Source organism: Dromiciops gliroides, chromosome 6 (assembly GCF_019393635.1).
Source record: "Dromiciops gliroides isolate mDroGli1 chromosome 6, mDroGli1.pri, whole genome shotgun sequence".
NCBI classification, from domain to species: Eukaryota; Metazoa; Chordata; class Mammalia; order Microbiotheria; family Microbiotheriidae; genus Dromiciops; species Dromiciops gliroides.
Genome location: NC_057866.1, coordinates 394,834 through 419,377, shown reverse-complemented (window position 1 = coordinate 419,377; position 24,544 = coordinate 394,834). Strand labels below are relative to the sequence as shown.

At 52.0% G+C, this 24,544-nt stretch overlaps 1 protein-coding gene across 3 annotated transcripts in view; it reads right to left on the bottom strand.

Annotated features, from left to right (window-relative positions):
- LOC122730850 (USP6 N-terminal-like protein) overlaps positions 1–24,544 on the bottom strand; it is a 39,578-nt gene that overhangs the window by 14,406 nt on the left and 628 nt on the right. For 2 of the 3 annotated variants that reach the window (XM_043970350.1, XM_043970349.1), the window contains exon 2: positions 167–477. The gene's annotated coding sequence lies outside the window, so the exon portion shown is untranslated. The remainder of the gene's footprint in view (positions 1–166; positions 478–24,544) is intronic. The other variant, XM_043970351.1, reaches the window with a different exon arrangement.

Below are 24,544 nucleotides of genomic sequence, written 5' to 3'. Positions count from 1 at the left end.
AGAAGACGAGCCTGGCAGATGCTGGGCCCAGCCCCGGCTTGCCTTCCCCTCCTGCCACTTTCCAGTTGGGTGAGCCCTGGACCAGTCACTATCTCTGAGAGCTTCAGTTTCCTGTCCACAGAAAGGCCTGACAGAAGCCACCTGCTGGGCTTGTGGGGCCTCTTACCTGAGCGGGCTTGGGCGGGTCTAACATCCAGACGACTCGAGCTACCAGGCAGGAGGGCCCACGGCCCTCCCTCGGGCCTGGGAGTGCATGTCAGAGCCCCAGCCCCCAGGGGGCCATGCTTGCCTTCAACATCCCTGGCTGGCTTCTGGGCATGGTGCACAGGTCAGGTGTGAGGGAGGCCAGAGGTCAGTGGGGTCCAGGCCTGGCGCCCCTCTCCCCTCCGCGCTGGGAGGGAGGCCGAATGCCCAAGCTGCCCTCTTTTCTCGTCACTCGCTGCCCACATGCAGACGTCCTTCCGCTGGCCCCGCTCACTAGAAGGAAAAAGGCCAGAGAAGAGGGAATTATGCTGGGAAGGTGCCGATGCCCCCCTGTTCAAGTGCCCATCAGTGCCGAGGCTCCAAGCTGCCTTATTCTCAGAGTGGCTGGATATCCAGACAGACAGACATCATGCCATCCAGGACAGACACTTAGAACCCTGCCACCAGCTCCCAAGGGGGCCTTGGCCACACTTTGTCCCCCTGTGAGCCTCAGTTTCCTCAGTGGTGAAATGGCTGACTTCCTCCAGCCTTCAGGACTCTGGGGAGGACCCTCCCCTGGCAGGTGGCTGAGAGCCCTGGGATACACTGACAGCAGCGGCTGCTAGCTTCTCCCTGAATGACTTCCTGGGCCAGACCGGAGGGTGGGCAGGGGCTGCTGCTCAGTCGAGTGCTTCCCGCAGGGACGAGGAACTGCCAAATAGCAGCCACCACCCGGACTAGGCTCGAGTGCCCAGGGCCACATTGCTAGCAAGTGTCAGAGGTAAGATGTTGGGAGTTGGGATTGGGTCCTGGATCCCTCATGAGCCCCTCCATGGTCTGGGGCCTCACAGGCTCAGACACAAGGACAGGATCGTTTGTGAGAAGAAATGGCATCAATAATAGCAATGGTTGTATTTCTGTAGGGTTTTCATTCAGCACTGACAACTATCAGCATCCCATTTTAAGATGATGACTCGGAGCCAGGCAGAGGTGAAATGAGGCGCCCAGGGGTCCCAGGCAGCTAGCAAATGTCTGAGGCTGGATTTGAACTCAGGTCTTGCCGGCTTCTGGTCTAGCATCCTATCCAGTGAGCCCTTCCTCCCCGGGGCCCAGAGAACTAAGGGCAGAGAGAAGGATCGGGAACCTGGACTTGGGTTTCCCCGGAAAGTCCAGGAGAAATCTGGTCCTCAGGGAGTAGCTGGAGCCATGCTGAAAGGGTCTGCCAGGGCAGGGTCCCCTCCTAGCACAGGCCAGAGTGCCTAGGACACACAGCCTAGCTGCAGCACAGCCAGGAGAGCCCAGGGAAAGAGAACTGGAAGGGGCAAGTAGGAAAGAACAGGGCAGATGGTGGGTAGCAGGCAGGAGGCCCGAGGCCCGGACCCAGGAACTACAGCTCTATGCCTGCCTCCCCTCCCACGAGATCACTGGTGCTGGAGCTGCTGCAAATCCCCCAATTGCTGAACAAGGCCCTAATCCCAAAGACTCCCCAATAAAATCCCAGATCTGCAATTGGCTCCTGGCTGGAATCAGGCCAGGCCTGACAAATGAGTGCATCAGGCTGGCTGAGCACCATATCCCTCCCTGCTATGGGGAGCTCACACCAGGGCCCCTCCTGGGACATGGCTCTTGTTTTGTTTTTTTGTTTTTTTTTTTTGTTGTTGTTTTTTTTTAGTGAGGCAATTGGGGTTAAGTGACTTGCCCAGGGTCACACAGCTAGTAAGTGTTAAGTGTCTGAGGCTGGATTTGAACTTAGGTACTCCTGACTCCAGGGCCAGTTCTCTATCCACTGCGCCACCTAGCTGCCCCTTGTTTTTTGTTTTTTGGGGTTTTTTTGGGACATGGCTCTTCATCCACCTTCCACCCTTCCAAAGTCTGAGTTCTTCAGAGAGGCCCCTATGTGGACACATCGCCTCCTTTAGGTTATCTTCATCAGGATCATCTCATCAGACTTGAGGGTTTCAGGGGCTTGCCAGCCCTTAGTCTCAGAGCTTGTGGTGTGTTTGTGGCGTCATGCCTGGCATTCTTCCGAACTTTTAGAAATCTGTATTTCTAAAGTCTGGGGCTTTAGGAAGATTGTTTATCCAGTGAAATAGAACAGAATGGAGAAGGCAAGCTATGCTCAAAAGCCCCTGCCCTGATGCTCTTGTGGAGTGGTGAGACCTGAGACTATTTTTTGTTTGATCCATTTCAATTAAATGAGCCCCTACTGTGTGAAAGGCTCCACTGGATGTTCACCAGCACAGATTCCTGGGGCACACCATTCTAGACCTCTCATACCTATAACATCAAACTGTGACTAGTCTGTGGGTCCAGCCATTGAACAAGTTCTGAATCGACCAACCTAGTAACCCTGTCTAGAAAGGACGTTAGGTTAGTCTGGTGTGCTGATCTGTTTCTGAAGCCATGCTGGTCCTTTCTTCAAAAATCTCATTTTGTGTTCTCTTTGTTTCCCTTTCCAAACACGTTTGCTCTGATCTCCTGGCCTTGTAACAAAAACTCAAAGGAGAGAGGGGGGAAGAAGGAACCTGCCCATTGGGCTCCCTTACCAATCTCTGGCCACAGGCTGCCTTATAGATCTCAGATTCCATTCTCTTTCCTTCTCTCCAGTCCAGCCATGCCAGTCTCATTTACCAAGTCATGTGATCTTTCATGATCTCTGAAGGGCTCAGACATCACTGTGGGCAGTTCTTTCAGTGCCTAAGAATGAGGTTCACTAGGCCAGGGGACTGAACCCCCCCAGGGGCAGCCAGGCATTCTCTTCCCAGCTCCCCGCTGCCCTTTGGGTATCAACTCCCCAAATGTTAGCCATCTCTAAGTGCCTGCCGTGTGCTACCTCTCACAGAGAATGAGAAGGTAAAGAGATTACACAAAGACCTCCCTGAGGCCCTCCAGATGAAATCAACAGACACCGTGGCACTGCATGACTTCCATGCAGAGGGCAAAAAGGGAAGGGTTCATCCGAGAGGCTGAACGGAGAAGAAGGAAGGAGAGGCAGGTACCAAAGCCTTGTCGAAGCCACAGGATGCCTTGGGTCCATGGATCGGGAGTCATCCCGAAAGACTCTGCTTGTGCGCAGTTTCACACTGACTTCTCAGAGCAGTCAGCTTAAAAAAACCCCACCATGGGACTTCTGGGGCAGAGCCAAGATGGCGGAGGAAAGGCAGTGAGCTCCCGAACTCATGACATGATCGCTCCAAAAAACATCTAAATAACACCATAGGAAAATGCCCGGAGCAGCAAAACCCACAGAAGAATGTGCTGAAATCATCTTCTAACCAAGAACGGCTTGGAAGGTCAGAAGGAGGGAGTTGCTGTGCCAGTACAGGAGTCGGGCCCAACCCCAGTCACCCTGACACAGATCCAGTCTCAGGAAGTCCTCACCAGAAAAGGAGACCCCCAGAGCCTCTGAATCAGCTGAAGCACCAGTGTCGTCTGGAACTAAGCTCACAGTCTGGTGAGTGGGCTCAGCCCTGGGCAGGGAGGAGACTACAGGGGTCTATGCTGGTGCTGAGGCAGAACTTGGATTTTACACCCCTGCTGAGAACCAGGAGGTAGGCTCGAGTAGCAGGGGCCCAGGTGGTGGAGGGGCACAGGCTTGTCGGAGCTGACAACCACAGCACACAAAGCTGGTTGATTAGCAAGTTGGTCTGGGGTCACCTAGGACCAGGAAGCAGGCCAGGCAAGGGAAGAACCTGATTCTCCTTAAATCATACCACCTGGGACTTCTTAAGCTTGGGATACTGCATCCTGGAAACAGTGCCCCACTTTAAGGAGCTAAAAGTCTAGTAAAAAGAAAGGCAAGATGAGCCTACAGAGAAAGGTAGCACCACAGAAAGTTTCTTCAGTAACAAGAAAGACCAAGGGGCACCCTCAGAGGATGATGTCAACATCAGGGCCCCTTTATCTAAAGCTTCCAAGAAAAATACGAATTGGTCTCAGGCCATAGAGGTGCTCAAAAAGGACTTTGAAGATAAAGTTAGAGAACTAGAGGAAAAAATGGAAAGAGAAATTAGGGTGATGCAGGAAAGACATGAGAAAAATGTCAACAGCTTTGGGGGTGGCTAGGTGGCACAGTGGATAAAGCACCGGCCCTGGATTCAGGAGGACCTTAGTTCAAATCCGGTCTCAGATACTTGACACTTACTAGCTGTGTGACCCTGGGCAAGTCACTTAACCCCCATTACCCCGCCAAAAAAAAAAAAAAGTTAACAGCTTGAAAAGTCAAATGGAAAAGGAGGTACAAAAGCTCTCTGATGAAAATAATTGCCTAAGAATGAGGATTGAACAAATGGAAACCAGTGACTTTATGAGAAACCAAGACACAATAAAGCAAATCCAAATGAATAAAAAAATAGATGGCAATGTGAAATATCTTCTGGGAAAAACTGCTGACCTGGAAAATAGGTCCAGGAGAGATAATTTGAAAATTATTGGTTTACCTGAAAACCATGATCAAGGAAAAAGCTTAGACACCATCTTCTAAGATATTCTCAGGGAAAATTGCCCTGAAATTCTAGAAGAAGAAAGAATCCACTAATCACCTCCAGAAAGAGATCCCCAAAAGAAAACTCCTAGGAACATTATAGCCAAATTCCAGAGCTCTCAGGTCAAGGAGAAAATATTGCAAGCTGCCAAAAAGAAAGAATTCAAGTACTGTGGAGCCCCAGTCAGGATAGCACAAGATCTAGCAGCTTCTACATTAAAGGACCGGAGGGCATGGAATATGACATTCCAAAGGGCAAAGGAAATGGGATTACAACCAAGAATCACCTACCCAGCAAAACTCAGCATTATCTTTCAGCAGAAAAAATGGGACTTTAATGAAAAAGAATACTTTCAGATATTTGTGATGAAAAGACCTGAACTGAATGGCAAATTTGACTTTCAAATACAAGACCCTAGAGAACCATAAAAAAATTGGAGCTTGGGGCAGCTAGGTGGCACAGTGGGTAAAGCACCGGCCCTGGATTCAGGAGGACCTGAGTTCAAATCCGGCCTCAGACACTTGACACTTACTAGCTGTGTGACCCTGGGCAAGTCACTTAACCCCCATTGCCCCGCAAAAAAAAAAAAAGTTAAAAAAAATTGGAGCTGGGGGACATACCTGGGGTCAATACAGTGGGCGACTGTCTTGTGTCTGAGGCCAGGTTTTGGCTGGGATCCCCCTGGGTCCAGGGGTGATGATTTGTCCACTGTGTCACTTAGCTAGATGATAACATCTTTAGGGTTAAATTGAGGAGTGAAGGGAATTCACTGGGGGAGGGGGAAGGGCAGAAGTGAAATCCTACATGAAAGTAACAAGAAAAGGCTTATGGAGTTGGGGAAGAGATGGGAGAGGAGCAGGGCAGTAAAAGAATTTTACAGTCATCAGAAAAGGCTCTAAGATCTTAAACTCATCAGAGCTGCCTCTAGGAGGGACTAACAGACACACCCAACTGGGTGAAGTAATTTATTTAATCTGGGCAGTAAATGAGCCTAACACTCATCAAAATTGGCTCAAAGACTTTAATCTCATTAGAATTGGCTCAAGGAGGGAATAATGTACACACTCAATTGGGTGGAGTAATCTCTCTAACCCTGCAGGAAAATAGGAGGGGAAGGGGATAAAGAGAGAGGGGCAAAAGAAGGAAGGGCAGAGTGGGGGCGGGGACAGTTCAAAGCAAATCCCTTTTGAAGAATGATAGGATGAAAGAAGATGGATAATAGAATAACTATCATGGGGAAGGGAATAGGATGGAAGGGAAACAGTTAACAATAGTAATCATGAAAAAGAGAAAAGAGGGAAAAATTGTACAAAAATATTTATAGCAACTCTTGGTGGAGGCTAAGAATTGAGAATCAAGGGAATGTCCATCAATTGAGGAATGATGGAAAAAGCTGTGTTATATGATTGTAGTGGAATGGTCTTGTGCTACAGGAAATGACAAACAGGATGATCCCTGAAAAATCTGGAAAGACTAATGAACATCGATGTATAGTGAAGTGAGCAGAGCTGAGAAGACATTGTGTGTAGTGACAGCAGTATTGTTCACTGAGCATTTGTGAATGACTTAACTACTCTCAGCAGTGCAATGATCCAAGACAATCCCAAGGGACTAATGAGGAAGCTTACTATGTACCCCTATAGAAAGAACTGATAAAAAGAACACTTGTGGATTGTACATATATAACCTGATTATGATCTTGTGGAGGGGGGAGGAAAGGCAGGGAGGGAGGGAGAAAAATTTGGCACTCTAAATCTTATGAAAATGAATGTTGAAAACTATCCTTACATGTAAATGGAAAATAAAATAAATGTTTGTTGCTAATTTAAAAAAAAACCCAACAAACCACTGTTTCTTAAGCATGTACTGTGTAACCAGGCACTGATATAAGTGTTGGGATACAAAGAAAGGCAAAAGGCAGTTCCTGCCCTCAAGAAGGTCCCATTCTAATGGGGTGAGGGGAGGGTAGATGACAATAGGGAACCAACCAGGCACAAACCAGGAGAAATTGAAGACAATCAATAGAGGAAAGGCCCTAGAATGAAGGGGGGGTTGGGGAAAGGCATCTTATAGACGGTGAGGTTTTAGCTGAGACCACAAAGTACACAGGAGGGGTTGGGGTGTGTCCAGTTAGAAGAGAAAGTCACAAGAAAAGTCTCAAGTGTGGAATTGAAACAGCTTGACCTGACCTGAAAAATGGGTGGGACCCAGGGAAATGACATTGACACCAACCATGCAGAGGAGAGCCAAGGGGAGAGAGTTGGTCGCCATGGGTATCCTGGGCTTAGCACATAAGTGGTATGTTGTGGTCACACCCAAATGAGGACTGACCCTGGAGGAGACAGTCTCTGCCCTCAGCGAGGTTACGTTCAATGGGGACATGGACATAGAAATATACACAAACTAAATAAAGTCATGGGCGGGGGAGGGGGGTGGCGGCACCGTGAGCAGCAGTGAGACCAGGAAAGGTCTTGTGTCCAGGGCAGTTCTGGAGGAGGTTTGGAAGGAAACCAGAGATTCTCAGAGGTGTTGGCTCATGCCCTGTGGTGAGCCTGAGTAAGACCATGCACTAGATGGCCTTTAGAGGGAATGTCCACACTGTTAAAACTATCTGAGTTGGTTTCCACTCTGGTTCTGGCTGCTGCTCCATTTCAGGCCCTCTGGCCTGCATCTTTGCAATATCCACTGAATGAATGAAAGGATGAACGAACTATTTATTTATTTTTTATTTAAACAGGGCCAGTGCTTTATCCACTGAGCCACCTAGCTGCCCCTCTCCATTATCTCTTAAGAAATAGTTCGTTCGGGGGCAGCTAGATGGCGCAGTGGATGAAGCACTGGTCCTGGATTCAGGAGGACCTGAGTTCAAATCTGGCCTCAGAAACTTGACACTTAATAGCTGTGTGACCGTGGGCAAGTCACTTAACCCCCATTGCCCTGCAAAAAAAAAAAAAAAAGAAAGAAAGAAAAATAAGAGATAATGGAGTACAAGGCGCTGTGCTAAGCACTGCAGTTATAACTTATGGGAAAAGTAGAAAGCCATCAGGCAGAAATTAGGCTTACATCAACATCTTATACCACATTCCTCAATGCATCCCAAGTAGAGACAGGACCTTAATATTAAAGGCCATACTATTAAAAATAATAAGAGAAACAAATCATTTATCTCTCACATCTAAGGGTATAAGAGGTATTCTTTTTTGTGTGTGACTATGTTCATATAATCCCTTAGTTTGTCTTTGAAAGCAGACTTCCAAGGATTTTATATTTTTTGCAGTTATCTTATTTTATTTTATTTATTTATTTTTGTAGGGCAATGAGGGTTAAGTGACTTGCTCAGGGTGACACAGCTAGTAAGTGTCAAGTGTCTGAGGCCACATTTGAACTCAGGTCCTCCTGAATCCAGGGCCAGTGCTTTATCCACTGTGCCACCTAGCTGTCTCCAAGAGGTATTCTTAACTAGAGAAGAGATAAAGGCAATTACAAAAAATAAAATAATGTTGATTACTTGAAACCAAAAAATTTCTGTGTAGCTATAACATTAATGCACCCAGGATAAAAAGGAAGTGGTCGAATGGAAAAACAATTTGTGTATCAAATTTCCCTTAGAAGGTTTAGGTATTCAGGACATATAATAATTTATAATACATACAAACACATATATGACTCATAGCTATTTCCCAATAGATAAGTGGTTAAAGGATATGAACAAACAGTTCTCAAAAGATGACTTGCAAAGTATTCACGACCACATGAAAAAAAAATGCTCCAAATCATCAATAATAAGAGAAATGCGAATCAAAACAACCCTGAGGTTTTACCTCACATCCTGAAAATTGGCAAAAGTGAGAAACAGTGTCAACAATTAATATAAGAGGGGCAGCTAGGTGGTACAGTGGATAAAGCACTGGCCCTGGATTCAGGAGGACCTGAGTTCAAATTTGGCCTCAGACACTTGACACTTATTAACTGTGTGACCCTGGGCAAGTCACTTAACCCCCATTGCCCCGCCCCCCCCAAAAGAACAATTAATATAGGAGAGGTTGTGGAAGGATAGGTGCACGCATAAATTGTTGGAGGAACTATGAATCATGACTACACAGTCATTTTGGAAAGCAGTTTGGGATTATGTAAATAAAGTGATTAAAATGTCTCTACCTTTGACCCAAGACCCAATTACCAGGCTTGTACCCTACGGAAGGGCAGCTAGGTGGCACATTGGATAGGGTGCTGGACCTGGTGCCAGAAAAAACATTTTCCTAAATTCAAATCCTGCCTCAGACACTCACTAGTTGTGTTATCCTGGGCAAATCACGTAACCCTATTTCCTCATCTGTAAAATGAGCTGGAGAAAGAAAAGGCAAAGCACTCTAGTATCTCTGCCAAGAAAACCCCAAATGGGGTCACAGAGAGTCAGACACGACTTAACTGAATAACAACAAACACTCCCCAGGCACACGTGGAGTGAGTGCACCTTAGAACACACCAAGATTATGTACCAGCAGAGATGCTACTTGGGACTTCAGGGCCAGTGTGATCTTTCTCCCCCGATCCTCTCCACTTATCCAGCCCCAAGCCCTCTGCTCACCTCTAATTTCTCATCTCCAATTGCCTTTCACACATCTTGAACAGAATGTCCAGTAAACATCTTAAACTCAACATGTCCAAAATGGAACTGATTTTTTGCCCGAAACCCTCTCCTTCTCCTCCCTTTCCTATTACTGTAGAGGACAACACCATTCCCCCAGGCACCCAGGCTCACAAACTAGGTATCATCTTGGATTCCTCACTCTTTCTCAACTCCTCCTGAATATCCAAGCTGTTGCCAGTCTGTCAATTTCACCTCTGCAGCATCTCTCCTAGATTTCACCCTTGCAGCATCTCTCCTACATTTCACCTTTGCAGTTTCTCTCCTACATTTCACCTCTGCAGCATCTCTCCTAGATTTCACATTTGCAGCATCTCTCCTACATTTCACCTCTGCAGCATCTCTCCTAGATTTCATGTTTGCAGCATCTCTCCTAGATTTCACCTCTGCAGCTTCTCTCCTACATTTCACCCTTGCAGCATCTCTCCTACATTTCACCCTTGCAGCATCTCTCCTACATTTCACCTCTGCAGCATCTCTCCTAGATCTCATCTTTGCAGCATCTTTCCCATAAACCCTTTTCTCTCCTCTGACACTGTTCCTACCCTGGTGCAAGCCCTTATCCCTAACACCTGGAGTATTGTAATGTGCTGCTGGGAGGCAAGGAAGGGGTCTGCCTGCTTCAGTCTCTTCCTCCCTCCAGTCCATCTTCCATTCAGCCACTAAAGTGATTTTCCTAAAGCAAAGGTCTCCCCATGTCACCCTTCTCCCCCCACTCAAGAACCTCAGTAACTTGTTATTTAAAGCCTTTCACCACCTGTCACTAGTCTTGTTGTCCATGACTGTCCTTGACTCACTCATTGTATGATCCAATCATACTGCCTTTTTTGCTGTTCCCTGACATGACCCTCTATCCTTCCTCTCTGTGCTTTTGTATTGACTATCCCCCATGCCTGGAGTGTGCTCCCTCCTTACCTCTACTTCTCATGTCACCTACATGAGGCCCCCCCCCTCCAATCCCCTTACCTGCCCACATCACTTCCTCTGGGAGGCCCTCCCTGATTTACTTTATTTGGTATTTCTGTGTATGTGTAGAACATAAGATCCTTACAGGCAGCAACTGTCTCCTTTGTCTTTGTGCTCTGATACCTTGGGCCTGACACACAGCAGGTGCTTAATAAATGCTTGTTGATTGATTGTCTGAAAGAGGTGAGCAGTGCTAGTAACAAGCAAGCTCCAGATTGCTTCAGATAAGAGTGAGGCCGATAACTGGAGACTCTGCCTCACTGGTCTGATGGACAAAGATGGCAGAAGAAAACACTGCCATATGTTGGAGAGGCCCCAGAAGAGGGTGGGCAGGTGGTAGAGTGGGGAGTTGGGCCAGCCCACTGGCAAACTGTGGGGAGGCATACTTTAAAAAAGCAGGGGACTCCTATCCAGATCTGAATTCTTGGACCCAGAGAGGCCCATAACCCAAAGAGGACAAAGACAGAGAAATGGGTCTGGCATAGACACCCATATTGATAGATATCAGGGTATAGAGTAGAACCAGAAGCCCAGGGGAGAATATGGGCACTAAATGGTTCAGCAGTATCAGGAATGACTGATCTCCTGTGAGAAGTGACAAATGTGAGGTTCAGAGAACCTCAGAAACACACGCTTGGACTAATGCAGAGGGAAGAGAGCAGAGCTGGGAGAACATTTACATCATCAAAGAAAACACCATTCCAAGAGGTGGTGGACCACAGGTGAGCAATGGGGTGTACAATGTCAGACGAGGCAAATATGTCCATTGGTTTGACTGGACTTATTTGTTATGGGGGAAGGTTGTCTAGGAGAGGTCGGTCAGAGTGAACAAAGACAAACCATTCCTGGTGACCTACTCTGGGAAGAGATAAAAAGGGTCCAAGAAAGGGAAGCTCTTTGGCCTGGCCTATGTCTTCCCCAGGCCCCACAGAGCCTGGAGTTGCAGGGAAATTGGGAGAGGGGTGGGCAGGAAGAGACAAACATGTTTTTTCAGGGTCAGGCATGAGCTTCCCCAGCTTAGAAGGGACCTCCGGCCTTGGAGGTTAGGATGGGCTTATCTCTTCCATAAAGAACAGAAAGGTATTATGGTCACACAAGTCCATGGCACTCAGGGCACTGGCCAGGAGGGGTTGTCCCCTGCCAGGCATAGGGACCACAACACTGAAAATGAAGCTGGCTGGGGTGGTGATGAGTCTGATTCTGAAGCCCAGGTCTGAGAGCCACCCTGCCCCTCAGGAGAAAAGAGGACAGATTGAGTCACCTAATTTTACACGTGAGGACCAGAGAGGGGTGATGAGTTGTCCAGGACCATAGAGCTAGGAAGAGCCTCAGGCAGGATTGGAAGCTGGGTCTTCCTGACTCCAAGTCCAGTGCTCTATCCACCATACCACACTGCCTTTATCCATGAGAGGTGGCTTCTCTGACTGTCTGTAGGCATGTCCCATACTCCCCTTCCCCAGGCAGGCTGCCCACAGGCTGAAGGCTTCAGGTGGGCTAACCTCTGACAGAAAACCTAACAGGCACATCCTGTCCCTGCACAGAGGAGGGGCCAGGCCCCTGTTTCCACCTGAGTTCTGAGCATGAGAGGCCTGACAGCAGAAGGTCCAAGCTAGCTTGCAGATGCTGGATCTGTTCGTGTGTGTGTGTACCCGTGTGGGTACGGCCATATGCCAGAGTTAGGGGTATGTGTGGGCACGTGGGCCAGCCTCCCAGCCACAGATGCCAGGCTGCAAACTGTGTTCATCTCTGTATCACATTGCCCAGAGCTCAGAGTGTGTAGTGGGTGCTCGGGAAAGGTGTGCGGGCCTGGAGACCAGAATCCCTCCAGTAGTGGTCATCTGGTCTGTCAAAGGGTCTGCAGTGACAGGGAGCTCACTCCCAACCTCACAAGGTAGCCTGCTCCAGGCAGTGGCTGGGCCTGCTGTTAGGCTGAGCTTTCTTCCCTTCCCTCTTCCCCTTCCCCTTTCCCTTCCAATGGGCTCTGGGAAGCCTGATCTTAAAAACCAACAGAAAGCATTCTCTGGCCCCACCACTCCCAGGCAAGACTCAAGTTACAGAAGGCCCATTTCTTGGAAACCAAGTCGGGGGGGGGGGGGGCAGCTGTGGTCCCAGTTCCAGAGCCCCAGATGTGAGGGTCAGGAGATGCCCACCACCCATGACCTTGAATCCCCTTCCATGGCAGTGTGGCCAACCCACCTGGGGGGCAGCCCCCAAGCCAGCCCCTCTGGGGCAGGGGGGTGAGGCAGCCAGGCACTGCCTGATGGCACTGTCCCAGCTCCTTCCAGAGAGATGAAAGGGACGTTTGTCTGTGGCAGGGCCCCCAGGGATCGCTTCTGCCTACGACATCTCCTTTCACATGAACTGCCCAGAGAGGGCAACAGGCTCAGGCTCTGGTTCTGGCTACGAGGCAGAAGGAAGGGCCATCCCCAGGCCACCCCACACAGAGGCCACAGGTGCCAGGACCTCCACCCGCTTTCTGCCCTCCCTGTCCCCTCCATAAACAGAGCAGAGCCGTGCCCAGGCCCCAAGGGAGGGCCATCCAGGGAGGAACCAGAGGCCACAGGAGGGTTGACTTTAGAAGGTGCTGCATCCAAACCCCTAGGGGCCCAGAAGGCCCGGGAGAGGAGCTCAGGGTGCCCTGTCCCCAGCCCAGAGCTCCTTCCACTGCCCCGGAAGCTGCCTGTCCTCAGGCCACCCCAGGAACCCAGCCAGCATCGCTCTCCCACACCCATGAGCACGCTGTGTTGGTGGCCTTCAGGGCTCCTCTCTGGGAAATGCCGGGACTTTCCTGGCCACCCCTCCAGCATCTCTGCGCCCCAGCCCCTGCATTCCCCCTTGGAGGCCACGTCTGGGGAGCCAGAAGGAGCACTGGAGCCTGCCCCGTGGGGTCCTATCATGACCAGCTCTGCCCTCTACTTCCACAGGGATCTCCCATGGTAAGGGACTGCTTCCAAGGCTTTGGAGTTGTATCTGAGCCAAAGCAGCCCTGGCTGGAGAGGCCGACCAACAAAGCTCTTTAAAGCACCTACTACAATGCTCGGCGCATAGTAGGTGCTTCCTACAGGCCTCTGGATTGAGTGACTGACCTACTATGTGCTTTAAAGTGTTAGGGGTGCCATTATCAGAGTGAACAAGCTCCCATCCCTCTGGAAGTTTAGGCTTGACCATGTGTACATGTGCACGGACAAGTCAATACTGAAATATGCAAAATATATACCATGGAATACTCTATAGGATGGCACAGTGATGGGGAGAGAGGGGTGGGCACAAGCAACTGGGAGGCTCAGTAGAGGCCTCCTTAGGAGGGAGGGAGGCTCAGCAGAGACCCCCTTAGGAGGGAGGGAGGGAGGCTCAGTAGAGACCTCCTTAGGAGGGAGGGAGGGAGGGAGGCTCAGTAGAGGCCCCCTTAGGAGGGAGGGAAGCTCAGTAGAGGCCCCCTTAGGAGGGAGGGAGGGAGGCTCAGTAGAGGCCCCCTTAGGAGGGAGGGAAGCTCAGTAGAGGCCTCCTTAGGAGGGAGGAAGGGAGGCTCAGCAGAGGCCTCCTTAGGAAGGAGCCCTTGAGATGAGCCTTGAAGGGCACAGGTGGTGGTGGAAACCTGGGCAAGCTTGTCAGTTGGGCTGGAGCATCAAGTGAGTGAGGGGGCAGCAGGACAGAGCCTCCCCAGAGAGGTGAAGGCCCCAAACTAGGGCTGTGACAGTATCACCCCGGCAGCTGGGGGGAGGGAAGAGGCAGGGAGGCCCACAAGGGGACAGTGGTGCCTCCCTGATTGTCATCCTGGGATACACTGCCCTCCCCACACAGAATAAGGAAGGCATGAGGGGGCAGGGATTGGGGGAAAAGAGAAGGCACTCAGCTCTGTGGACGTTCAGACATGATGTGAGGAGGGAACTTTGAGAATCACTGTATTCATGGGAGCTGATGAGGCCACTACAGAGGGTGTAAAAAGAGATGAGGGCCCAGGGCAGAGTCTTCAGAGACATCCAGTTAGCAGGAGTGGCCTGGATAAAGAGCTAACCAGAAAGGTGGGAGGAAAACTGGTGTCCTCCAAACCCAGAAAAGAGGGAGTGCCCCGAAAGGTCAGGCAGTCGGTCAGCAAACATTAAGCACCTACTATGTGCCACAGCTCTAGCCTTGGAGCCACCAGAAGGGGATGCCTGAGGACTGGAAACTCAGTGGGTAGCACAGGTGAGGCTGGGCTCCCCCAAAGCCCAAGGCTGTGCCTCTGTGGACTCTGGCTTCTCACCTGGCCTAGTGAACAGGAAGAAGGCAACCCATCCACAGAGTGATGGAAATGAAACCCGAGGAAATGCAGCTGTGCTGGGGGTGGGGCTGGGACAGGCGTGGACACCAAGTGGGCGCAGAGGGAGGGCACAGAGCTGGTCCTTGGAGCAGGACTGGCCTCTGTGAAGGAGTTATGGGCAGTGGGGTGCTGGCCTCTCTGAGAGCTGCCCAAGCTTGCTTTGCTTTTCTGTTAACCATATCTCCTGCCTCCGTGTCTATGGGCTGCTCAGGGAGGACCAGCCCCTGGTAGGTAGGGGAGGTGGCTGCTCATCTTGCTTCAGTGGGTCCACTCCCACCAGCGGCTCTGAGGAGCTGCAGCATGTAAAGCAGCCCCACCCTTAGAGTAACTGAGGCGTCTCAAACCCTCTGGGGGTTTGCCCTCCTGTGTCCAGGGTCTACCCCAAGCAGGTGGGCGGAAGAGAAGTGTTTGCTCCAACGGCCATGAAGGGGGCACTAGGAGCTTGGGCAGGTATGGAAGACCCCAAGGTCATCCACTGCAGCCCGGATCGTCACTGGTCATCCTTTGTCCTGCCAGTGAACTTTGACAACTCAGAGAATGAGGTGATGACTTTGTGTAGCTTGCCTCATTTAAATGCAATGCGAGTCAAGACATCACCCTGTAATGTCCTTGGTCCTCTTTGAAAACCAAGGACAGGGGCAGCTAGGTGGCATAGTGGATAGAGCACCAGCCCTGGAGTCAGGAGGACCTGAGTTCAAATTCGGCCTCAGACACTTAACACTTACTAGCTGTGTGACCCTGGGCAAGTCACTTAACCCCAATTGCCTCACTAAAAAAAAAAAAGAAAGAAAACCAAGGACAAAAACATCTCTAGCCTCTGTACATGGAAGGCGCTGAATACGCTGAAAGGATGCCCAGCCCCTTGCCTGTAGCCTGTTCAGAAGGCCCCAGTCTGACCCAAATTCACGTTCTGGTGACTTCCTGAAGTCACCTCTCCCATTTCCATCTCTATCCATGGAGCCAACGCCACAGGATCATTGTGAGGACTTGCTTATTACAGGGCCCCTTTTGAGGATGCCCCTCTGGGGCTGAACAGGTCAAACTGTAGCTCCCGAGCCCCTGCTGGTGCACTTACCATTAACAGTCAGCCAGGATAGACAATGAACTCAAAGCAAAAGGGTTTACTGAGATGAGACCCATGCTCTCTTCTACAACTCTGTCTGTGAGCAGAGTAGGCATACACTCAGTACACTTGGAGAGAGCTCCAGCACCACATGGCTCTGATGTCCATCCCCACAGATGGTTCTCCTGGGTTTGGCATCTCTGCTGGGCAGGTCAGCCTCCTGTTCTGCCCGCTCTTCTGCCCACTCTTTTCTTTCTTTCTTTCTTTCTTTCTTTCTTTCTTTCTTTCTTTCTTTCTTTCTTTCTTTCTTTCTTTCTTTCTTTCTTTCTTTTTCTTTCTTTCTTTTTCTTTCTTTCTCTCTCTCTCTCTCTCTCTCTCTCTCTCTCTCTCTCTCTCTCTCTTTCTTTTTGGTGAGGTATTTGGGGTTAAGTGACTCGCCCAGGGTCACACAGCTAGTAAGTGTCAAGTATCTGAGGCCAGATTTGAACTCAAGTCCTCCTGACTCCAGGGCTGGTGTTCTATCCACTGTGCCACCTTGTTGCCCCTGCTCACTCTTTTCTGCAACTCATCTCTACCCAGTCAGAGATGGTTTTCTTCTTGCCCCATTCATCACACTTCTCTCAGCTGTCTTCTGCCTTGACTTCTGGGGCTGCTTCCTGTTGGAGTCAGTGCCTCCCACTGAGTAACTAGCTCTGCTACAATACCCCAAGTCTAGTGGGGGTGAGAGGGAAAAGCTTCAGTCCCCCACCTTCTGGGCTTGGAGCCCTCTCCGGGGCTGGGCTCTTCTTCCATAGTTGGCTCTCTTCTCTGCTGCCAGGGGTTACAATCTCCAGAGCCATTTCATGCCTTGACTACCCCCTTGAGAAGGTGGCCTGTCCTTTGGCCAGCCAAGGGCTGACTGCCAAGTCCAAGGAGTCTGACCAAAGAGCCTTTTTAGACCTCATAAAGGAATAACAGAACATCAGGGCTTCTTTGCTGGGCTGGGGGAAGGGGGGAATCAAGAAGACTGTTCTGATCAGCTCCTCCCATTTGCCAGTCCCAGCTGGATCTGTGCTAGACGACGCCTCGCCTTGTTTTGAGAGCATGAGACCTGGAATCAGAGACAGCTGCATCACACCTGTCCCCTGGTACCTGCTGTGTGGCCAGGGCTGTCACGTAATCTGTTATCTCTCGTGGCAATCCCCCAGCCCTGCCTCCATTCAGGGCCTGCTGAGGCTCGGAGGAGAGCCCAGACATGTGGCTATTGCCAGTGGCCCCTCTCAGTGCAGCCAAAGGTGAGATAGCCAGAGCCCAAGGAGAAGGAAGGATAAGGGAAGGGGGTGAGTTCCCTCGGTGCCCATGGGGCAGGGACAGGAGGGGAGAAAAGGGCAGAACAGAAACTTGGGGGTAGCTTGGACAGGTGTTGGGTGGAGAAAGGGGAGGAGACAACACCCAGCCAATGCTACCCCTTCCCACATCATACCCAGAACCATCTTTACGGGATCACCTGAGCCCACCTACAGGAGTGTTCCCCTCTTGCTGAGGACCGAGGAAGCCCAAGAAAAACAGGAAACGTTTAGACATGGGGGGAGGGGGACAACAGACGTGTCTTCTGGTACTGGAAGGGCCTTTTCTGCTTGAGCTCCAGAGGGCAGAACCGGGCATCATGGCGGTAAAGTGCACAGAGACAGCCTTCGATTTGATGTGGGGCAAAGGTACCTGACAAAGCGGACAGCCTTCACAGGGAGCGAGGCGACCATCATTGGACGCCTTTGTGCAAAAATGTGACCGATCCCTGGCTGAATAAGGACATGCTGGTTCAGGTACAAGTCAGACTATCTGGCTGCTGAGAGGCAGTGAGCTGGCAAGCTTAGGCAGGCTCAGGACAAAGCCATCGATGTGGTTCTAGCTGGGGGAATCTGCTCCGGGGAGCTTTCCATCCTGAGCCACCTGCAACATCTGGGCAGGCACGAGCCTGAGCAGAAACCCTGAAGTTCTCAGCATGCATACAGGTCACTGCTGACTCCTGAGCCCCTTGGGAGGTGAGGGCCTGGGCTTGAGCCTGATGCAAGATTCCCTGGTCCCCAAGTCCACCTTCCCTCCCTGCCACAGCCAGTCTAGTTGGACCCCATTGGCTCCAAGGTACCTCGGTGCCTTGGCCCCGGGAGAGCCCAGAAGGTGCCCCTTGGGCCAGAATCCAATACCGGCAGGATGTAGATGGGGAGGAGACCTGTGAAAAGGAGGAAGAGGAGAGAAGGGAGAAGAGGGGAAGGAAGAAAGGAGAAAAGGAACAGGAGGGGGAGGAGGAAAAGGAGGAGGGGGAGGAGCGGATCTGGCCTCCCTTTGCTCCCCGGTGCAAGACAGCAGGTGTTCCTGCAGGTTCCATCTACTTGGGGCCCTCAGCAGGCCTGGATGCCAGGGGCCCAGCTCCCAACAAGGGAGACCTCAGATAGCTCCACCCCTGCCCCCACCGATCACCCTGAATTCCCTCTGGCCTCTGTACTCTCTATACCATAAGACGGAAGGGCAGGGTGCACTGAATTTGGAGGCAGAAAGACCTGGGTTTGAATCTTGTCTTGGCCACTTACGAGGTCAATTACCATTCCTAGGCCTTAGTTCCCTCACCTGTAAGATGGAACAGTTGGGCTTGGGGACCTTCCAGCACAAGAACCGCACCCTTCATTTTACAGATGGGTCAGTGGGGGCGCAGCAGCATTAAGGAGCCTCTCTGGGGTGACGCTGCGAGTCATCGGCAGGACTGTCAGCGGCGCAGGCACCCCTGACCCTGGTGCTCTTTCCCCTATTCTGTAAGGGCTGGCTCCTCCACAGCCGGGGAAGGTTTCCAAGGCCCAGTAGGCAGAAGAGCTGAGGTAAAGGAGAAGAATCCCTCCCCACACAAGAGTTAGGCAGAGGCGTAGATGGAAAAGTTGTGGGACAAAGCAGATTAATGCAGCCCAGCTGAGAAGCAAAGCCACGAATGGGGATCTCTCATAAAAGGCTGACTGGGCACAAAGAGCCATTCTCCAATGGAGAGGGGCACAAAACACATAACCAGTTTTTAGGAGAAATACAAATGATCCACTGCCCCTTGGGAAAATGCTCCGGCTCACTACTAGTGAGAGCAACGCAAATGAAAATAACTCTAAGGCTTTATCTCCCACTTAGTGGAATACTCAAGAGTCAGTGTTGAAGGGGCTGTGTGAAGACAGACATACTCATACATGGTTGGTGGAGCTATAAAATGCTAGGCTCATTCTGGGAAACAGCTTAGAATCATGGAAGAAAAGTGACTAACCTGTTCATATCCTTTGACCCAATGATCCCAGCACAGGCCTGTACCCCAAGGCCAAAGCTGGATATACAGGCCTCACACAGACAAAAGTATTCCAGCAGCCTTTTGGGGAGCAGTAAAGGCCTGAAAACAAAGAGGCAGCCCCATCAACTGGGGGATGGCTGAAGTAGCTGGAGTGAGTTAATGTCATGGAACGTCACTTTGCCATAAGAAACCACCAGTGCGAGGAATTCAGAGAAATGTGGGAAGGTCACTCTGAACTGACAGAGAACACGTGAGGACCAGTCTTAGCTCCAGAGTTCTTTCATCTTGTTAGAAATGGGGTGGACCACAGGTGAAGAATGGCACATATGCTATCAGACGCAGAAAGAGTATTGATGTATTTGTTTTAATGGTACTTTTTTTTTTTTTTTAGTGAGGTAGTTGGGGTTAAGTGACTCGCCCAAGGTCACACAACTAGTACCTGTTAAGTGTCTGAGGCCAGATTTGAACTCAGGTCCTTCTGACTCCAGGGCTGGTGTTCTATCCACTGCACCACCTAGCTGCCCCGGTACTTTTTTTTTTTTAACAAGGTATGCTTTTCTGGGGGATGGAGGAGAGGGCAGGACTGTTTCTAAAGATGCAGCAATCAAACATGTTATTTTTTTTATTTTTTGTGGGGCAATGAGGGTTAAGTGACTTGCCCAGGGTCAGACAGTTATTAAGTGTCAAGTGTCTGAGGTCAGATTTGAACTCGGGTCCTCCTGAATCCAGGGCTGGTGCTTTATCCACTGTGCCATCCAGCTGCTCCTAAACCTGTTCTTTTCAAGAGAGCTGCCAACTTCTGGCTCACTCGGAATGAAGTTCTTTTAGGAGAGGGCATTGGCCGGATAGAGACATCTAAACAGGTGTAGCTTCTCCTGGACCAGCTAGGGGATACCCTAATGCACAGAGCACTGGGCTGGCGTCAGGGACACCTGAATTCAAATCCGGTCTTACTAGCTGTGTGACACTGCCTCAGTTTCCTCCTCTGTAAAATGTGCCTACCTCAAGTTTGTAGTGAAGATCAAAGCGCACTTTGCTTACAGATGCTATGTAAAAGCTAGCAGCGGCAGAGCAAGGCACAGCTCCAACCACTCAGCATACACTGGCCCTGAGGACAGCCAGGTCCTCCCATGGATTCCTCCTCTTCCTCTCCCATCGTCCTCTAGGCAAGGCCTGATCCAAAGCTCTTCCTGGCTGCCACTACCGAGAGCCACTTCTTAGCCGCTGCTTTGCAGCCCTCCCTGAAGGACAGCCAGGGCCCTGGTAGGACCTCAGGGAGCAGCGTCCCCTCCTTGGGCCGGCCTGACACCGAGGAGCCCTAACCCCACAACTCCCCAGACTCGGAAATTTGCTCCCATTTTCCTTTACACACAGCAGGAAGTTCTTTAGTTTCTGAGTCAGCCTTCAAGGCCTAGGACTGATGCACCTTCTCCCCAAGGCTTTCTTCCTCCGCCCACCATGGGCCCCAGGACTCCGTGTTTGGGGGAGGTGTCTGTGGGTAGTGGTAAGAAGCCGGGGCTCGGCTGTCCAGAAGGGTTTCCTGTTTCAAAGTTGAGCCCCTGCAAGGGCCCAGAGCCTGTCTCTAGCGGCCTGCCCCAAGCCAAGCTCAGCCAAGGCCCGGCCTGTGCTCACCCCCCTAGCACCCGGCCCGCACAGGCTGAGACGAGAGAACCTCTCTATCCTTCTCCATGACTTTCTCTTTGCCCACAAGCTCCCCCAGATCTCCCCCCCTCCCGCTAAGCAACGCCCATCTCTCCTCCCTTCTCAGCCAAGCTCCTAGAACAGGCTGCCCCCACCCCCACTTCCGGCATTACCCCTCACTTGGTGGCTTCCGTCCCCACAGTCCTCTGCTAGGTTGGAGCTGCTAGCCACCTCTCTTCCCCCACCCCTGGGCCAATGAGTCACTACTGACCACTCCTTCCTCACCGATGCATGCACTCTCCTGGGGGTTGTCAAGATGGGGTCAGGGAAGACCCACCAAGGAGGGCCTGGTGGGGCACTTTGACTCTCTGCCCATTTAGCAGGTGAGGTCACTGAGAGGTGGAGTAATGGGGTGACTGCCAGGCTTCTGTTCTAGGGCTGTCTCAGAGAGGGCTCTGAGGGTCAGTGTTTCCAGCTGCGCTGCCCTCCCCCCCAGGTGTTCTCCACGGCATGCTTTACTGCAGGGAAGAGAAGTAGGGAATAACACAAGGACAGTCTGGAGGGGCCGTGAGGCAGGGTGACCTCAGCCAGACCAGAGAGGCACCAGGAGCCCTGTTCCCCACAGCTCCTCTCCCCTCCTTCTAGCTCCAGGCCTCTGTGCACTCCCGGAGGAGGCTTCCTCGGCTAGACCCCACCCCCACCCCATGGCAGGTCCCTCTTAGAACAATATGATTGGAAGGGACTTCACTACCCACTTTACAGGTAGGAAAGAAGCTGGGCCAACCCCTCCTTGCCCAGTCACTTGACTCAGCCACCCCCCAGGCAGCCTGGGTGGCTCCCCTCACTCACACCCCAAACACATTAGGGGAGGCTTACAGACTTCCCACTTGGAGCCCTTCGCCCTCATCTATCAGGGAAGGTAAGAAATTCAGAATTTCCACATGTGAGTTTCTGAGTCTTTTCTCCCGCATCAGTTTTCCCAGGCCTGCAGCCAAGCTGGTCAGGAGGAGACCTCCGTCCTTGAAGGCCAAAGCTCCCATCCGCATCTAGGCTGGGGCAGGATGGGCCATGGGTGGTGTCTCCAAGCTGGGAGGGGTGTGGGAGAGAGCAGGCTTAGCTCTGGAGCTGCTGGGTGTCATGGGGGGCCCTACAATGTCCCAGGGTGCTCCAGGGCAGGTGCTGTAAGCTGTTCTCTCACAGGGAGCAGCCCCAGAACCCAGGGTTCCTTCCTCTGGAAGCAGACGCCCTGAGGGCGTCTACCTGTAAAGTGGGTAGTGAAGTCCCTTCCAATCGTATTGTTCTAAGAGGGACCTGCCATGGGGTGGGGGTGGGGTCTAGCCGAACCCAGAACCCAGGGCTGGAGCAGAGACGAAGATTTCGCCAAAGGTCCGAAATTACAAAATTGCAGGTGTAACTTTTATGTTACCACGGCCAAGGGCAGAAGGTTGTCCTTCCTCCACAAGCGAGCATGCACACACACGCACAAGCGCACACACACAGGCATGCAAACATCCACACACACACCCCCTCACACTCACTTGCACGCACAAACGCACAAACACCCACACACCCCCTCTCGCATCCCCTCCCTCTCTCCCTCTCTCTCCCTCCTTCTCTCTCTCTCTCTCTCTCTCTCTCACACACACACACACACACACACACACACACACACACACACACACACACACACACACACACGCGCACAGTGCAGCAGCCCTCCCAGTGAGGGCCTGAGCCCAGCTCCCTCCCTCCTCAGCTGCCTAAGCAGGCTCCCTGACTTCCCTCTGCTTTCCTCATTTCCAAACAATCCTTATCTTGTCAGTGGAGAACACTGCTGGTCTTTGGAAAAGCTGTGTCTGTCCCCACCCCCACCCCCACTCAGGGCCTGGAGAGAGGAACGAGCCGCCCCCCCCCAGACATTTCCACACGGTGTTGGCATCCCCGGGCTGGCTGCCTACTGCCCGCTGCCCCAGGCCTGAAGGGGCTTCTTGCCAGTGAGTCACTCCCTCAGGGCGTCTGCTTCCAGAGGAAGGAACCCTGACAAGCCTGGGGAGCAGGGGGTGGGGTGGTGAAGGGAGACCAAAGAGAGCCAGGGCCCGGCCCAGGCCTCATCCCAGCAGCCCAAGGAAGGGAGGAGGCTGAGGGGGCAGGCTCCTTGGCTGGACAAGCATCTGGGAACTGGGCCCTGCAGGAGGGCTCAGGCAGGAGTGGGTGTGCCCCGGGAAGATGGGGCCCATGTCCCAAGCCTCGCCCAGGCTCACTGGGAGGGGTCAGCGCATGGAAAGCTGACCCTGACCCACCGGGGCATCTGCTGGAGCCGTCCATGAGACTGCTGGTGATGGGGAACTCCCCACCTTCCCAGGGGCCCCAGCCACTTTGGGGCAGCCCAGATTGCATGGCTGTGCCTTTCCCTGATACCCTTGCTCCTGCCTTCCGGGGCCAGCCAAGTCAAAGCTGGGAGAGGCCCACGTGTTGGGAAGATCATGGCCGGGAAGGCGGGAGCCCATGGCCGGGCTGCTGAACTGGCTTCTTGGAAAGTCAAGCATCTGCAGCCCACCTGGCCCCTGGGGAAGCACTGGAGTGCCTAAGATGATCACCCACCACCATGGCCTTGAATTCAGATGGGGAAACAGGCACACGGGCAGGGATGGGGTCTAAAGGCGAGTGGGTCCAGCAGGGGCTCCCTTGGGGCCAAGCCACATGAAGCCTCTATTCTGGGTCACAGCTTGTGTTTGTTTTCCAAGTGTCTTCCTGGCCCGGACACAGCAGGCAGCACCCCCAAGTTGCCCACCCGCTGTTCCATCACAGCCCCTTGCTCACGCGCCTGCTAGCTTGCTGGGCATAGGCTGTTGCTGGGTCGGCCCAACCACACCAAGTCTTGCCAAGACTCCAAGACTGACCACCAGTGAGGGCGCTGTCCACCTCCTCCCAACGTGGTGGGACAGGCTTGATTCACTCCTGAGATAATGAGCCAGAGAGGAGGCGGGACTTCCTTGCAGCTAGAGAAACAGAGGCAGAGGATTCTAGCCTGTCAGAGCGAGAAAGGGCCTGGGAGGTCGCCTAGTCCAATTCTCTCATTTTACAGATAAGGACACTCAGGTGCCCCTGTGAGTTAACATTCAAGCCGGTAACGGCAGCATCTCCCGACTCCTTGGAGAGCCTCTAGCTGTGGGGCAGCCCACATCTGAGGTCTCACAGCCTGAGTCCAATAGGCCCCAGAGGTGCCAGCTCTTTAGCCTCCAAATGGACCTTGCCTGGTCTCTGCCCTCTCCCTAGACTGTCAGCTCCTTGAGGGCAGGACCTAGACCCTTGCCTTTGTCTCCGCAGTGTCTGACACTAAGTAGGTACCTTACAGGCTTCCTCAGAGGCTGACCAAAGGAGGCCCTAACCACTGAGCCGTACATCATCCCATCACGTGGGTACCCAGAATAGCCGTCCTGTTCCTGAGTTCATGCACTGGCTGCTCTGCTCAGGCTAGCTCTCACTCAGGGCCAATTGACTGTTATTTTCATGTCTTTTCTAACAAGTACAGAGTTCTAGTTTCCCTTCTCACCGAAGAGGAAAGGAGAGATGGGGAGGGGAGGGGAGGGGAGAGAAGCTCAAAGCAGGCAACAGCCTATCCCGGAGATGGAGGAAAGAGTAACCCTAACAATCACACACAAGAATTGGGGTCTCAGCTTCAGGAGGACAGTCTCCAGAAGTGGGCCCTCATTTCAAGAATGCAATGATGGGTAGGGTGGGGGTTGGGAAGCGTTCTCCACTGGTTGCCATTTACCGAAACTTCGGCCCTTTGAGGCTCCCTGGAGACAGACTGGAAAAATGGGGGTCCCCTCACTGCCCAATGACTGTAAGCGAGGCGGGTCTGCTCTGAGGAAGCAGGAGCTGGCCACCTGGACTGTGGTTGGATACCCACGAGGCCCTGGGTCAAGGGGTGTCCACAGAGAGGGCTGGAAAAATGAAGCAA